This window comes from Eleutherodactylus coqui, chromosome 6 (assembly GCF_035609145.1).
Source record: "Eleutherodactylus coqui strain aEleCoq1 chromosome 6, aEleCoq1.hap1, whole genome shotgun sequence".
Taxonomy (NCBI): Eukaryota; Metazoa; Chordata; class Amphibia; order Anura; family Eleutherodactylidae; genus Eleutherodactylus; species Eleutherodactylus coqui.
This window is the reverse complement of record NC_089842.1, coordinates 30,973,797-30,991,828: the sequence shown is the minus strand read 5'-3', so window position 1 is coordinate 30,991,828 and position 18,032 is coordinate 30,973,797.

Below are 18,032 nucleotides of genomic sequence, written 5' to 3'. Positions count from 1 at the left end.
AAGTTAGATACAGAATTGTCAGGAAGCTAGAAGTGTCAGAGAAGGCAGCGGCGGGTGGAATACTTAGACGGCTGTAGGGATTTCCTAAAATAAACTTGTATTATATCATGTGATAGATATCCAAAAGGTCTGTGTGTAACCTGAGCCGCACTGATGCAGAACTACAGCAGTAACAGGGACAGGAAGACGATTTCTGAGGGGGTTTCTAATGGTCTAACAGGGTCATCTGTGGTTCCACAAATCCGGGCATTCACGGCCAGTAACTTTTGGTTCTCCAGGCCTTGAGAAATGACTAATTAATACAGGTCACAGTCCACCACATTACTTAAGTTCGCTTCCCCATAATTAAATAAGTAGTCCAACTGGGAAAGACCCCTTTAACCACTTAATGCCACAGGGCATAAACTTACAACCTGTGGCTGGTGCAAGCTTACCACCCTTTGCCCTTGCCATCCCGCAGCGGGAGCTGACTGAGGCTGACAATAATAGTCGGGATCGGCGGAAACACCGATCCCTGCTGTTAACCCCTTACATGCCGCGATCATTGTAGAACGCTGCAAGTAAAGGACTTCGCGGGAGGCGCGAACCCTCTCTGTGATGTCATCGCTCCTCTGCTATGTGCTTGTGAAGGGCTTGTGAGTTGCCACGGCAACTGGACGCCAGACAATGGAGTCATGGATTTTCATGGCCTATGATTGCTACTACAATAAACTGAGCACGCTATTTATCTCACATGGCAAAAACTGTAAAGAAAACTAAAAAACTGCCAAAACGCTTATTTTGTTTATTTTTTCTCCCCAAAAATCGCAATAAAGGCGTTTAATAAAAGCCGAATGTATCTCAATATGGTACCAATAAAAAGGACAGCTCGTCACGCAAAACAACTGACTGCGATGCTGCATTCTTGTAGCATCATAAAGTTTGTTGAGCTCATTTCGTGACCAACTGAAACTGATCCAGGGCTTCCACTTGAGAAATTAGAGGGTAAAAAGATGGATTCAGGGGTTTTATCCCCTTTAGGGCTCCTACCCACTTGCGTTTTTTTAAATGCTGCGATATTGCTGCGTTTTTTTAACGCGATTGTCAATGGGACTTTCTAAGGTTAAAAACGGATTGCACAAAAATCGCACCAACTTGCGATGCGTTTTTAACATTAGAAAGTTCCATTGACAAACATTCAAAAAAACGCAGAGATATCGCAGCATTAAAAAAAATGCAAATGAGTAGGAGGCCTAAGAATGCAACCCTTTTTTCATTTTTGTTTTTTCCTCCCCACTTTCAAAAAATCGCAACTGTCATAGCTATCTGAATTTTGCGTGATGAGATGTATTTTTCAATGGTACCATATAATGTACTGAAGAACGTTTAAAAAATTCTCAGCAGAGTGAAATGGGAAAAAAACACGCAATTTTGCCATCTTTGGGTTGATGGGGGTCTTGTATCTACAGTGTACACACTGCAGCAAAAATTACTTTATACCGCTTTTCCCCAAAAATAAGACACTGTCTTATATTAATTTTTGCCTCAAAAGAAGCACTGTGTCTTATTTTTGAGAGTGTCTAACAATACTCACCTGCTGCAGGCTGCCACGTCCTCCTTCAAGCTGACAGAGCAGTCCTTCCTGGAAGCGGGGCTGGAGTTAATACTCCAGGAAGCTAATGCTCTGATTGGTTAATCCAGCGTCGCATCAGCCAATGAAAGCCGGCACTCAAATAACCAATGAAATCATTGAATGGTTGTGATTGGATAATCCAGTGCTGGCTTTCATTGGCTGATGCAGCACTGGATTAACCAATCAGAGCTTTACCTTCCTGGAGGCAGGTATTTAAGCCCCACTTCCAGGAAGAACTGGTCTGTCGGCTTGAAGGAGGACGCAGCAGCCTGCAGCAGCAACGGAGACCAGGATCTCCAGCAGAGGGTGGGTATTGTTTTTTTTTTAACATGTAGCCTAGCTAGGGCTTATTTTTGGATGGAGGCTTATATTTCAAGCCTTCCCCGAAAATCGGGGGAGGTCTTAATATTGGGGGAACACGGTAACTTAATTTTATGGGACAGTATGATTACAACGATACAAAATTTATAGTTTTGTGGGGGTTTTTGAAGAATTTTATTTTTATTCAAGTGACTTTTCTTTTTTCCATACAGAAAAAGTCAATTCAAAACAAACAAAACTGAAGAGGCACATTCTTATACTAGGTATACATTTCAAAATATGAACAAATTACATTGCAAGTGCATTGCTCCACGCAACTGGGAAAAAGGAAAAGCGTAGATCCGACCTGTACTCCCAGGAGCTCGGCTGTGAACCACCCAGGAGCTCCTCTATAGTTGTGTCCAACACCAACACGGTGCCCAGACCCATGCTCTTTCACTGTTACGGCTTGAAGAAATGTAGTCAAGCCATGCTGCCCAAGAGGCAGACCAAGACAATTTAGTGGCGTATCGATGGGCATAAATTTCTTCCAAGTGGAAAGTTTGGTTGATCGAGTTAATAACCTCTGAGGGGGTTCCTATCGATTTTCAGTGTCTAGCAATCTCCAACCTTGCTGCAAGAATGCTGTGGGAAATGAAGATTGAGTGAAACGGGGGAAAGCTTTCCCATATTAAAGGGGTGGTCTCGCGAAACAAAGTGGGGTTATACACTTCCGTATGGCCATATTAATGCACTTTGTAATATACATCGTGCATTAAATATGAGCCATACAGAAGTTATTCACTTACCTGCTCCGTTGCTAGCGTCCTCGTCTCCATGGTTCCGTCTAAATTCGCCGGCAGCTTGCTTTTTTAGACGCGCTTGCGCAGTCCGGTCTTCTCCATTCAGCACGAGCCGCTTCAGTGTGCTCCCCGCTACAGCTCTTCTGCGCATGCGCAGACGAGCTGTCACTGCTCGGGAGCGCGCTGGAGCGGCCATTCTGTACCTTCCTCTGTTAGAGGAAGGTGCAGAGCTGCCGAGCTGTCCGGAGAAGCCGCCCAGCTGTCCCACCGTCCAGCTGTCCCGGTAAGTGATGGGTCGGGGGGGCTGCCGCTGCGCCGGGGGAACTAGCGCTGGGCCGGGGGGGGGCTGTCGCTAGGCCGGGGGGGGCTGTCGCTGCGCCGGGCTGCGCCGGGGGGGGGGCTGCCGCTGCGCTGGGGGAACTAGCGCTGGGCCGGGGAGGGCTGTCGCTAGGCCGGGGGGGGCTGCCACTGCGCCGGGGGAACTAGCGCTGGGCCGGGGGGGGCTGCCGCTAGGCCGGGGGGGGCTGCCGCTGCGCCGGGGGGGGGGCTGTCGCTAGGCCGGGGGGGCTGCCGCTGCGCCGGGGGAACTAGCGCTAGGCCGGGGGGGGGGGCTGTCGCTAGGCCGGGGGGGCTGCCGCTGCGCCGGGGGAACTAGCGCTGGGCCGGGGGGGGGCTGTCGCTAGGCCGGGGGGGCTGCCGCTGCGCCGGGGGGGCTGTCGCTAGGCCGGGGGGGCTGCCGCTGTGATGGGGGGGGGGGGCTGCGCCGGTTACCTGCTGCCTGGCGGTGGGTGACAGGTCGGCCATGTTCATTCCTGGGGTCCGGTCGGCGGCTGCGGGGCGTCTGGTTGCCATGGAGACACAGCTGGTAGCGTCTCGGGAGCGCGCACGTCGGGCTACAGCAAGCGACGAGAAAAGAGCTGGCGGCCATCTTGGGAAAAAGTTTTATAAGTTGCTGAAACGCTGGAACGGTAAGTAGAAACCAGCTAGGAAAGTAATTTACAGGGGTAATTAGTAATGTATGTTTAATTAGGGGGACTGGGCAAAAAAAAAAATTCACTGCTTCCTCGAGACATCTCCTTTAAGGAAACAAAGGGCCGGTGGTGGGTCCGGGGACACAAATTGCCGAGCTACAGTAAAGATGAGATCAAAGACCAGATTCAAAAAGGAACACACTACCGGGCATGCCCACCATATACTAAGACATGTGCCTTTCAGCCCACATCCTCTCTAGCACATCTCTTGGATCACTCTCTTCATTCTGGCCAGTCTAGCCGTTGTTAGGTATCATTGCAGAAAGAGCTTCTACGAAGATTCCCAGTGTACTATACTGTGGGAAATTGTCTGAATAAGAGAGTGCAAGTCCACTCCTCCAAACTGAATTGCTGCTTCAACTCCATTTCCCACATTGTCATATGTGAAGATTTTTTCTAGGAGTCCAAAGAAAAAGATCCATAGAATATGGATAAATCTTCAAATATCCATAGAATATGGATAAATCTTTGGAGGCGCCAGAAGGGAGGGAGTAGAAGATGAAGGCCAACCTAACCCCTTAGTGATGAAGCCTCTTTGCGCCTGAGTGATGGAGCCATATTTTGGAAATTTGACATGTGTCATTTTAACATAGAATAACTCCGTAAAGGTTTTGCATATCCAAGTGATTCTAACATTGTTTTTTTGCCACATATTGTATTTAATTTAGGTGGTAAAAATAGGCCGATAGAATTTGTGTATATTAATTAAAAGAGCCAAAATTGGGACAATTTGGAAAAAATTGTCATTTTTTTCACATTTTCAATTGCAAACTTACTGTACAAATTTTTGATAAGATATATATTTCCATTTATTTACTTTATTCTGGACGCACATTAGAAAAACGTTAGTTTTTTTAACCACTTAGGATGCGTTCAAATTTAACATTGATTATTAATAGAGATGAGCGAGCACCAAAATGCTCGGGTGCTCGTTACTCGGGACGAAATTATCGCGATGCTCGAGGGTTCATTTCGAGTAACGAACCCCATTGAAGTCAATGGGCGACTCGAGCATTTTTGTATATCGCCGATGCTCACTAAGGTTTCCATTTGTGAAAATCTGGGCAATTCAAGAAAGTGATGGGAACGACACAGCAACGGATAGGGCAGGCGAGGGGCTACATGTTGGGCTGCATCTCAAGTTCACAGGTCCCACTATTAAGCCACAATAGCGGCAAGAGTGCCCCCCCCCCCTCCTAACAACTTTTACTTCTGAAAAGCCCTCATTAGCAATGCATACCTTAGCTAAGCGCCATACTACCTCCAACAAAGCACAATCACTGCCTGCATGACACTCCGCTGCCACTTCTCCTGGGTTACATGCTGCCCAACCCCCCCCCCCCCCCGCACGACCCAGTGTCCACAGCGCACACCAAAGTGTCCCTGCGCAGCCTTCAGCTGCACTCATGCCACACCACTCTCATGTCTATTTATAAGTGCGTCTGCCATGAGGAGGAACCGCAGGCACACACTGCAGAGGGTTGGCACGGCTAGGCAGCGACCCTCTTTAAAAGAGGCGGGGCGATAGCCCACAATGCTATACAGAAGCAATGAGAAATATAATCCTGTGCCACCGCCATCAGGAGCTGCACACGTGGGCATAGCAATGGGGAACCTATGTGCCACACACTATTCATTCTGTCAAGGTGTCTGCATGCCCCAGTCAGACCGCGGTTTTTTATAAATAGTCACAGGCAGGTACAACTCCGCAATGGGAATTCCGTGTGCACTCACAGCATGGGTGGCTCCCTGGAACCCACCGGCTGTACATTAATGTATCCCATTGCAGTGCCCATTACAGCTGAGGTAACGTCCAATTAAATGCAGGTGGGCTTCGGCCCACACTGCATGCCCCAACCTGACCGGGGTTTTTAATTCATAGACACAGGCAGGTACAACTCCCTATGGTGAAGTCCGTGTGGACCCACAGCATGGGTGGGTGCCAGGAAGCCACCGGCGGTACATAAATGTATCCCATTGCATTGCCCATCACAGCTGAGGTAATGTCATGTTTAATGCAGGTGGGCTTCGGCCCACACTGCATGGCCCAGTCAGACTGGTGTTCTTTAGATGTGGACACATGCAGTTACAACTCCCTGTGGACCCACAGCATGGGTGGCTCCCTGGAACCCACCGGCAGTACATAAATGTATCCCATTGCAGTGCCCATCACAGCTGAGGTAACGTCCGATTAAATGCAGGTGGGCTTTGGCCCACACTGCATGCCCCAGTCAGACTGGGGTTCTTTAGAAGTGGACACATGCAGTTACAACTCCCTGTGGACCCACAGCATGGGTGGCTCCCTGGAACCCACTGGCGGTGCATAAATATATCCCATTGCAGTGCCCAGCACAGCTGATGTAACGTCAGCTTTAATGCAGGTGGGCAAAAAATTAATTGGATTACAGGAGGAGCAGGAGGAGGAGGATGAATATTATACACAGATTGATGAAGCTAAAAGGTCCACGTTTTTGATGGTGATAGAGTGCAATGCTTCCACCTTCGGGTGCAGCCTACGTATTGTTTAGGTATCGCTGCTGTCCGCTGGTGGAGAAGAGAAGTCTGGGGAAATCCAGGCTTTGTTCATCTTGATGAGTGTAAGCCTGTCGGCACTGTCGGTTGACAGGCGGGTACGCTTATCTGTGATGATTCCCCCAGCCGCACTAAACACCCTCTCTGACAAGACGCTAGCCGCAGGACAAGCAAGCACCTCCAGGGCATACAGCGCAAGTTCAGGCCACGTGTCCAGCTTCGACACCCAGTAGTTGTAGGGGGCAGAGGCGTCACGGAGGACGGTCGTGCGATCGGCTACGTACTCCCTCACCATCCTTTTAAAGTGCTCCCGCCGACTCAGCATTGACTGGGGAGTAGTGACACAGTCTTGCTGGGGAGCCAGAAAGCTGTCAAAGGCCTTAGAGAGTGTTCCCCTGCCTGTGCTGTACATGCTGCCTGATCTCTGCGCCTCCCCTGCTACCTGGCCCTCGGAACTGCGCCTTCGGCCACTAGCGCTGTCGGATGGGAATTTTACCATCAGTTTGTCCGCCAAGGTCCTGTGGTATAGCATCACTCTCGAACCCCTTTCCTCTTTGGGTATGAGAGTGGAAAGGACCTCCTTATACTGTGGGTCGAGCAGTGTGTACACCCAGTAATCCGTAGTGGCCAGAATGCGTGTAACGCGAGGGTCACGAGAAAGGCATCCTAACATGAAGTCAGCCATGTGTGCCAGGGTACCTGTACGCAACACATGGCTGTCCTCACTAGGAAGATCACTTTCAGGATCCTCCTCCTCCTCCTCCTCAGGCCATACACGCTAAAAAGGATGACAGGCAAGCAGCATGGGTACCCTCAGCAGTGGGCCAAGCTGTCTCTTCCCCCTCCTCCTCATCCTCTTTATGCTCCTCCTCCTCCTCAACGCGCTGAGATATAGACAGGAGGGTGCTCTGACTATCCAGCGACATACTGTCTTCCCCCGCCTCTGTTTCTGAGCGCAAAGCGTCTGCCTTTATGCTTTGCAGGGAACTTCTCAGGAGGCATAGCAGAGGAATGGTGACGCTAATGATTGCAGCATCGCCGCTCACCATCTGGGTAGACTCCTCAAAGTTTCCAAGGACCTGGCAGATGTCTGCCAACCAGGCCCACTCTTCTGTAAAGAATTGAGGAGGCTGACTCCCACTGCGCTGCCCATGTTGGAGTTGGTATTCCACTATAGCTCTACGCTGCTCATAGAGCCTGGCCAACATGTGAAGCGTAGAGTTCCACCGTGTGGGCACGGCGCACAGCAGTCGGTGCACTGGCAGATGAAACCGATGTTGCAGGGTGCGCAGGGTGGCAGCGTCCGTGTGGGACTTGCGGAAATGTGCGCAGAGTCGGCGCACCTTTCCGAGCAGGTCTGACAAGCGTGGGTAGCTTTTCAGAAAGCGCTGAACCACCAAATTAAAGACGTGGGCCAGGCATGACATGTGCGTGAGGCTGCCGAGCTGCAGAGCCGCCACCAGGTTACGGCCGTTGTCACACACGACCATGCCCGGTTGGAGGCTCAGCGGCGCAAGCCAGCGGTCGGTCTGCTCTGTCAGACCGTACAGCAGTTCGTGGGCCGTGTGCCTCTTCTCTCCTAAGCTGAGTAGTTTCAGCACGGCCTGCTGACGCTTGCCCACTGCTGTGCTGCCGTGCCGCGCGACACCAACTGCTGGCGACGTGCTGCTGCTGACACATCTTGATTGCGAGACAGAGGTTGCGTAGGAGGAGGAGGAGGAGGAGGGTGGTTTAGTGGAGGAAGCATACACCGCTGCAGATACCACCACCGAGCTGGGGCCGGCAATTCTGGGGGTGGGTAGGATGTGAGCGGTCCCAGGCTCTGACTCTGTCCCAGCCTCCACTAAATTCACCCAATGTGCCGTCAGGGAGATATAGTGGCCCTGCCCGTCTGTGCTTGTCCACGTGTCCGTTGTTAAGTGGACCTTGGCAGTAACCGCGTTGGTGAGGGCGCGTACAATGTTGCGGGAGACGTGGTCGTGCAAGGCTGGGACGGCACATCGGGAAAAGTAGTGGCGACTGGGAACTGAGTAGCGCGGGGCCGCCGCCGCCATCATACCTTTGAAAGCCTCCGTTTCCACAACCCTATACGGCAGCATCTCCAGGCTGATAAATTTGGCTATGTGCACATTTAACGCTTGAGCGTGCGGGTGCGTGGCGGCGTACTTGCGCTTGCGCTCAAACACTTGCGCTAGCGACGGCTGGACGGTGCGCTGACAGACATTGGTGGATGGGGCTGAGGACAGCGGAGGTGAGGGTGTGGGTGCAGGCCAGGAGACGGTAGTGCCTGTGCCCTGAGAGGGGGGTTGGATCTCAGTGGCAGGTTGGGGCACAGGGGGAGAGGCAGCGGTGCAAACCGGAGGCGGTGAACGGCCTTCGTCCCACCTTGTGAGGTGCTTGGCCATCATATGTCTGCGCATGCTGGTGGTGGTGAGGCTGGTGGTGGTGGCTCCCCGGCTGATCTTGGCGCGACAAAGGTTGCACACCACTGTTCGTCGGTCGTCTGCACTCTCAGTGAAAAACTGCCAGACCTTTGAGCACCTCGGCCTCTGCAGGGTGGCATGGCGCGAGGGGGCGCTTTGGGAAACAGCTGGTGGATTATTCGGTCTGGCCCTGCCTCTACCCCTGGCCACTGCACTGCCTCTTCCAACCTGCCCTGCTGCTGCACTTGGCTCCCGCTCTGAAGACCTGTCCTCAGTAGGCGTAGCAAACCAGGTGGGGTCAGTCACCTCATCGTCCAGCTGCTCTTCCTCCGAATCCTCTGTGCGCTCCTCCCTCGTACTTACTCCAATTACTACTACCTGAGTGATAGACAACTGTATCTCATCATCATCGTCCTCCTCACCCACTGAAAGTTCTTGAGACAGTTGCCAGAAGTCCCCAGCCTCATCCCCCGGACCCCGGGAACTTTCCAAAGGTTGGGCATCGGTCGCGACAAACTCCTCCAGTGGGAGAGGATTCGGAACCATTGCTGCCCATTCTGGGCAGGGGCCCGAGAACAGTTCCTGGGAGTCTGCCTGCTCCTCAGAATGTGTCATTGTAATGGAGTGAGGAGGCTGGGAGGAAGGAGGAGCAGCAGCCAGAGGATTCAGAGTTGCAGTAGTGGACGGCGTAGAACTCTGGGTGGTCGATAGATTGCTGGATGCACTTTCTGCCATCCACGACAGGACCTGCTCACACTGCTCATTTTCTAATAAAGGTCTACCGCGTGGACCCATTAATTGTGAGATGAATGTGGGGACACCAGAAACGTGTCTCTCTCCTAATCCCGCAGCAGTCGGCTGCGATATACCTGGATCAGGAGCTCGGCCTGTGCCCACACCCTGACTTGGGCCTCCGCGTCCTCGTCCTCTAGGCCTACCCCTACCCCTCAGCATGGTGTATTACCAGTAGTGCAGAAACAGAACGCTGTAATTAAATGTGCCGCTTATTGGCCTGCGGTTGGAGGCTGACTTCGCTTATGGAACGCACAGCAGAGCCAGGAAACAATTTTGCGCACGCCTGTAGTGAGACGTAGGTGCGTATGACTGAGCTAGTGGAATTCACTGTGCAGAAGCAATCAAGTGGCCAAAGGCCAGTAGTAGGCCTTAAGTATTTTGCTTCTATTTTTTTAAAATGCTGAGCTGATACAGCAGACAGATACTGTAGGCAGCGTATAATATTATGTATACTGTTTCGCTCTGGCGGGATGACAGCGCTGATGTAACAGAGACAGCAGATCCAGGAAACAATTTTGCGCAAGCCTGCTGTAACGCTTAGCTGCGTATTAATTAGGACTACTACCCCCAGCAGATAGATACTGTAGGCAGCGTATAATATTATGTATACTCTTTCCCTCTGGCGGGATGACGGCGATCATGTAACAGAGACAGCAGATCCAGGAAACAATTTTGCGCAAGCCTGCTGTAACGCTTAGCTGCGTATTAATTAGGACTACTTCCCCCAGCAGACAGATACTGTAGGCAGCGTATAATATTATGTATACTCGTTCCCTCTGGCGGGATGACGGCGATCATGTAACAGAGACAGCAGATCCAGGAAACAATTTTGCGCAAGCCTGCTGTAACGCTTAGCTGCGTATTAATTAGGACTACTTCCCCCAGCAGATAGATACTGTAGGCAGCGTACAATATTATGTATACTCTTTCCCTCTGGCGGGATGACAGCGCTGATGTAACAGAGACAGCAGATCCAGGAAACAATTTTGCGCAAGCCTGCTGTAACGCTTGGCTGCGTATTAATTAGGACTACTACCCCCAGCAGACACGCAGTAAACTGAAGACGGTTACAGGCAGCCCAAATATAGTATTTTTCCCCAATTTTTTGGGCCTATATAGCCTGAATATCTCTTTCCCTGCCTCACCAGTACTGGCCCTATACTCTGTACAATGACTGCAAACTGCGGACGCAATGCTCTGCACGCCCGATATACAAAAAAAAAAAATTGTGCAACTCGGGTGACACCTGATCTCCCCAACCACTCCCCACACTATAGGGCTTAAACGTCGCAGGGGGAAGTTGTAATGCCTTCCCTGTCTTTCTATTGGGCAGAAAAGCGCGCTAACGTCTCAGAGATGAAAATGAAAGTAACTCGAACATCGCGTGGTGCTCGCCTCTAGTAACGAGCATCTCGAACACGCTAATGCTCGAACGAGTATCAAGCTTGGACGAGTACGTTCGCTCATCTCTAATTATTAACATTTTGAGGAAAACTTTGTTTTCCTACAACAAGCCAAGATTGCAAAGGCTCATAGGTGTCAGAATGATAGATACCCCAACAACGTACCCCATGTAAAAAACGACACCCCTAATGTATTCATTGAGGGGGGTCAGGAGTATTTTGACTCCACGGTTTCTTTTCAGGAGTTAATGCAATTTAGAGCAGAAAAAATAAATATATTTTTGCAAATATGTCATTTTAAAGACAGTTTTTTTTTTCTATAGTGCCCCAGAAAATGAGGATTTGCACCCCAAAGTGGATACCCCTGTTTGTCCCTTGTTCAGAAACATACCCATTGTGGCCCTGATCTTATGTCTGAATGCACAACGGGGTCCAAAATGAAAGGAGCAGCCAGTGGCTTTCAGAACAGACATTTTGCTTGAATGCCTTTTATGCCCCATTGGCCACTTGTAGTGCCTTTGAGCTGCTAAGAACCACAAATGATCCCATTTTGAAAACTAAGACCGCTTAAGAAATTCATCTAGGGGTGTACTGCATATTTCGACTCCACAGTTTTTGAATGAATCCAAGCAAAACAGAGGGAACAAATTACGATTTTCATTTTTTGGCAATTGTGTGATTTTAAAAACAGGGTTTATGTACAGCACACATATGACTGAAGACTTTCACCCCAAAGTGGACCCCCCTGTTTGTCCCGTGTTCAGAAACATACCTATTGTGGCCCTAATCTTATGTCCGTATGCACAACGGGGCACAAACTGAAAGGAGCATTAAACTTCAACTTTTTTTAAATTTTACGTGATCGCCATAATCCGTTGGACTTGATCACCGCTCCAGACTCTCGGCTGCCTTTTGTAGCCAGGAATAAGGAGATTTTAAATTTCCCAGGTCCTCCCCAGCTTCTGCGCTTTTGTCCACCATTCTGGCAACGGGCCCATGTGCCGAAGTTGGGGAAAGGTCTGCGGATAAAGCTCCCATCAGGAAACATCGCCGGAGCCCTTAGGAAAGTAATTTCACCTCCGTGACAGGAGGTGAAATTTTAACTTTTTTAAACTTTTTCATGATTGCCATTATCCATTGGATAAAGGCGATCACATGACCAGGGACCGCGTACCGCAGCCACCGTGAAATATCCAGGCTCTCAGCTTCGTTTGGTAGCCAGGAGCAGGGAGATTTTAAATTACTCTGGTAACCCGTGGCTTTTGCGCATGTGTCCGCCATTTTGACGATGGGTACGTGCACAGAAGCCGGGGAAAGGTCTGCAAATAAGGATCCCATCAGGGGACATCGGCGGAGGCATTAGGTATGTAATTTTGCCTCCCCTCACGGATCGGGTCTGTGACGGGAGGTGAAATTTTAACTCTTTTTTACTTTTTCATTGGATAGAGGTGATCATGTGACCATGGATCGCGTATCGTGGCCCCCATTGAAGATCCAGGCTCTTGGCTATGTTTGGTAGCCAGGAGCAGGGCTATGGTCTGTGGGGGGGAGATGAAACCTAAACTTTTAAAACTTTTTTACTTTAAATGATCACCGTTATCCACTAGATAACAGTGATCATGTGACTGGGAACCGCATACAGCAGTCCCAGGTTATATCTCTCTGCTCTCGGCTGTACATGGTAGCTGGGAGCCAAAGAGGTTTAAAATTTCCCAGGCTGGGAGCCCTTCTGTGCACGCGCCTCACGTTTATGTCTGGCGTGCACGCACAGAAGGTACTGGAAGCACCAGAACACCACGGGACATCACAGAGGACAAAGGTGAGTACTTTCAGCTACTCTCATGGATCTGATCCATGAGGGGAACTGAATCTTTAACTTTACTTAACTTTTTAACACTTTTATGTGATTGCAGTTATCCGGTAGATAGTGGAATTCGTGTAACTGGGGGGAGCTCCCTGTGGCCCCCTGTCAGCTCCAGCTTGTCGGCTACTGGAGGTAGCTGACAGCAGGGTGCTATCTTGTCTACAGCTCGCAAGCCTTTAATCCTCAGAGCGAACGTGTTTTTACGGCCCTGAGGTTTAAAGGCCACTTAGCCAAGATGTAAAAAGGCAATGGGGCCGTAACAAAGGAGTTAAGGAATGCTGGCTTCTGTGCATCCAGATACTGTAGGGCCAATCTTAATCTCAGGTGACTAAACCCCAGTTTATTGGGTAATTTAAATGTTTGACTTAGAAGTGTGGGGAAGTCCATCACCAAATTACCTAAATGAAGATCTCCAATTCTCTTAAAACCCAAAAGACTCCCAGATCCTAAATTAGAAATCCGCAAAGATGGAGAAGAGGAATCGCAAGGGAAGGACTGAGGCCGGAACCAGCATGGTGTAGTGGAAATGTATTTCTTCCAAGTGGAAACTTAAACCTGTATGTTCGGAAGGAAATGCAGCGTCATTGAGGGGGGCCTATTTCCAAGGAGGGAGATCACAGGAACGCCTAGTGACACAGCTTCTATGGAAACCCATTTTTTGTGCGGTGTCGCAACCCACCACTGCTTAATTTGATCTAGTATCGCGGCAGTGAAATATCGTTTGATGTCTGGAGCCTGCATGCCCCCTAGCTCCTATGGTTTAGCCAGGGTGGAGAACTTGATTCTGGCATGTGACCCTCTGCAAATGAATTTACTAATTATTGCTTTGAGTTTTGTTAGGAAACATGTTGGGACAGGGATCACTTCCGTTCTAAAGATCTAGAGAATTCTTGGCCGATAATCATCTTAACTGCTGCAACTCTGCCAGCTCACGATATGAAGGGTTTGCAGAATTGATTTAGTATTTGCAGGATATAGTTAAGCAGTGATAGGTAATTTTTTGCAAAAGAATGTGAGCTAGGGTGTGTTCCAATGCTATTCCAATGCTTAGCAACTGGGTTGTTGTGTTGTTCACTTTATAATATGAAGCCTTTTCAATGTGGGCTAGTGTAGATTAGGACTGGATGAGGGAAGTTATGGGATTTGTAATTGCTAAAATAATGTGATCCACATAGAGACCTATCTTGCGCCCTTGGAAGGCTATATTTATCCGTTGAATGTCCCAATTGCCTCTGATCTGCTCCGCAAAGGTTCCATGAGCAGTGCGAATATTGCATGCGAGAGAGGACATCCATGCCTTGTGCCATTAGGGATATTGAATGTGCGGGATATGCAACCTGAGGAGAAGACTCTTGCCGATGGCAAGGAATACAGGGTGAGAATAGCTAGTTTGATAGGTCCAGAATGGCCTCTAGGTAACTCCAATGTATCCGGTCAAACCTTTCTTTGCGTCCAGAGCCAGCAGCAGAGTGAAGATTTTGCCTTGTTCAGCTACCTTAACTAGCTCCAGGAATCTCTGGGTTCCATCAGGAGCCTGCCTCAGAGGAACGAATCCAACCTGGTCCGATGCCACCACTGTAGGGAGTATTGCGAATAGTTGACTACTTAGCAGTTTTGCATAGATTTTGACATTGGTGTTCAACAGGGAGATAGGGTGAAAGCTAGCCAGAGAAGTACTCTCTTTTCCAGGTTTGGTAATCGTGACCACTAACACCTATAACATCTCTGCAGGAAAAGCACCACTGTCCATGGCCCCGTGAAACATCAACGCCAGGTGGGGGACAAAAAGGAAGTTTATTTTTTGTAATAGCTGTTCAAAAAGCCAATCCAGGCCTGGGGCTTTGTGAAGTTTCAATGCTTTTTGGGGGATGTAGGATTCTTTTTACCGACTGAGTTGTTTCGCCAATATGGCGCTTGTTCGATTTTCATGAATATAAAATTGAATTTTTAGCTTCTGGACAGAGATGTCATATTTGGCAGCTAAAAGGTTTGTAGCTTATTGTACAATTTAAATATTTGTTCTGATCTCTGTGGGGTTGGGTTGACTTGTTTATTGAATGTAAGAAATTAATTTGGCTTGTCAGGAGTCCAAATTCTTCCTCTCTTTTCCTTTTGGCTCTTGAACTATACTTTATAAGGAGGCCCCTCATAAAGGCCTTGTGTGAGTTCCGTACCATGAAAATACTAGTGACCGAGCCTGCATTAACCGTGAAAAACATCTCTAGCTCATCTTTTAGGACTTTTTCAAATTCAGGGGGGTAAATGATGAATTCATTCTTCATGGGAGAGATAGTGAATGATTAAACTCTCCTGAAGAATCAGGAATATTGGGGCATGGTCCGACCCTGTGATGGTTCCGATCTTGGCCCGGATGACCCCCACCAGTCAGCCCCAGCAGCATAAACATGTCTAACCTACAGTAGGAGGAATGAGGCAGAGAAAAAAAAGTGTAGCGCCTTTCCGAGCCATGTAGGCAATGCCATACGTTGTGGAGCTCCTCTCTGTGCAAAACCAGCACAATTGTAGATGGAGGCCTAGTACCCGCTGAGGAGTCTAAAGACGGGTCTATAACTGAATTTAAGTCCCCTCCAATTAACAACGTCCCTTTGCATATTTTAGCTATTTCCTTCAGGATGAGTGTGAAAAATCTGGCCTGTAATTTGGGAGGGAAGTAAACATTTACTAAAGTGTAGGTGGAGATGTTTATCTCACAAACTACCCTGTTTCCCTGAAAATAAGACATACCCTGAAAATAAGACATAGCATGATTTTCCAGAATTTTTGAGGATGCAAAATGATTTTTCAGGCTTTTTGAGGATGCTTGAAATATAAGCCCTACTCCGAAATTAAGCCCTGCTAACAGTTAATTAAAAAAGTCAATTTAAATAGTGTCCAGGCAGCTATACATGTAAAAAAGTGAAACCTTTTTGAACAAAAATTAATATAAGACACTGTCTTATTTTCGGGGAAACGCAGTAGTATCATAAACTGTCCCATTGGGTCAAGGTACGGGTTTTTTCTAGAGAGAATGAGACTGTGTGACTTATATCTCATGACTAAGTTAATCGTTGTGTAGCCGGTTTGTCAAGGGAAATGGACATCCTACAAAGAAGAAAAGCCTCTTATATAAACCATTACCGCAGAAAAAAAAAACATAAAGACAGTTACTAAAACTATAAAATAACAGTATAGTGTTCACCCAGTACCAACTGGACTTAGGTGAATGGTTATTATGGGGGGTTAGCATATCAATGCTGCTAGACACAGGTCCATCTTACATAAAATAAACTATCAGTTATTGTTACTCATGTTAGCACTTGTGAGAGAATTTGAAGTTAGATGTGGTGACCATGCTTACCAGCAGTTCACCATGCTTCATCTATCGTAAATGTGGATCTTCCGGGAGCTGCAGAGGCAACTGGAACATCCCATGCATTCAGGAGGGACATACCCTCTTCTACTGATGCTGCTCTGTGGGAAGCTCCATTTCTGGAGATCAGCAGTTTAATAGGGAATGCCCATTTATATTTGATGTTGGCATTTCTCAGCACTCCTGTAATTGCCGAGAATTGTCTTTGCACCTCCGGAGAGGTCTGGAAACATCTGGATGCTTTCATAGGGGGCTGGCAAGTGACCCCTTCATCTCCCCACAGACTGGAGTTCCTCTTTGACTTTATAGTAATGAATTCGAGCCAGGACATCTCTCAGGGCTGCCTCAGGGACTGACCGTGCTTTTGGGATTCTATGCGCCCTATCAATAGAGTATTCCGAGGGGAAGGGAGAGATTTGGTAGAAGCGTCTGAAGCATCTTGTGCCGGTATTGAGGGATGTCCGACTCTGGAGGCAACACCGATTCTGGAATGCCCCGAAATTTAATGTTGCTATGTCTCGATCTGTCTTTGAGATCTGTGATTTTCTCTTGCATTCGTGCTACTTCTTCCTCCAGACCTCCATGCGCATCGACCAGCTCATTGTGCGCTTTTGTGAACTCTCCCACTCTTTGCTATATGTGTGAGGTGCGGAAAGCGAGGTGGTCGATATTCAGTTGGAGTTGAGTGGAAAAGTTTTGAATGTCTTGGGAGATATCTTTCTGGAGAGACAGGAGCAGTTCTTTTAGGGTGTTTGGGGTAAGTGGGTTATCTGAGTCTGTGTATGATTGGAGATTGCAGGAGAATTCCTCCATGTCTGTGGCTTCCGAAGGGATGGCGTGAGGTGTCTTTTTGGATGCTGGCCCTTTAGAATTAAGAGAAACTAGTTAAGAGCCCGGAGCTCCTCCTTTGATGCTTCCTCTAGGAGCAAGATGGTGACCCACTGGTTCAAGAGATAGGGTATCAGATACAGATTTTTTTGATGAGAAGTTATGCACCAGGGAACTCATAGCTTCTCCTTCTGGTTCAGTACTTTGCGGTTGGCTTTCTGCATCCTCTATGCTGCCATGGGTGCCCAGGGAAAAAAAAAAGTCTCCTTGGGACTGTGTTTTTAGTGCGTTTCTTGCGCATTGTGGTGGGGTTCTGGTGAGGCTCAGCAGACTTCAACTGTTTTCTCTGATGAAGCTGAGGGATAGTAAGGTTGCACAATTAGTTGTTATGTGAACTGGGTCCTAAGACAGGAGTGGCCGATGGTCGTTAGGGTGCAATTAGCAATATCTTATTATGCTATGAGCCGCTTTGGAGCCCTGTCTGCTTCAGAATTGTAGGTTTCAATCAATCATGGCCTACAACTTTATAGCTTGTGGGACGTACAGGTGCCCAGGGACCTCTCAGGGATATCTTCAATGGTTGCTAAATGGGTAGAAAGATAGGAAAAGTGTAGGATTCTTAGATCAAGTCTGCCATTCCCTCTCCGTTCAGGAAAGAGACAAATCCTGTACAAACATGTAGCGTTTGCAGCTCTGCTCACTCAAGAAGTTGCAAGAACTTTTGTTGGGAGGCACTCTCCGTTAGCATGAGAGACATACATAGTAACATAGTATGTAAGGCTGAATGAAGACAATGTCCATCTAGTCCAGCCTGTCTGTCCTACTTTGTTGATCCTGACGGAGCCTGTTTGTATCTATTGTAATTTTGTATCTCAATCTGGAGGGAGGAGACCACTCATAAATTTTAATCAGCTTTGTGCAGATAAATAGAGCTGAAGTGCACAGAGTATCCCTTCAAAACTGATATCTGTCTGCACATGGGCAGATGGATCGGTGAGTAAACAGGCCCCACAGATAGAACCTGCTCACACAACACAGAGAGAGAAGGAGAACAGAGAACACACCCACACC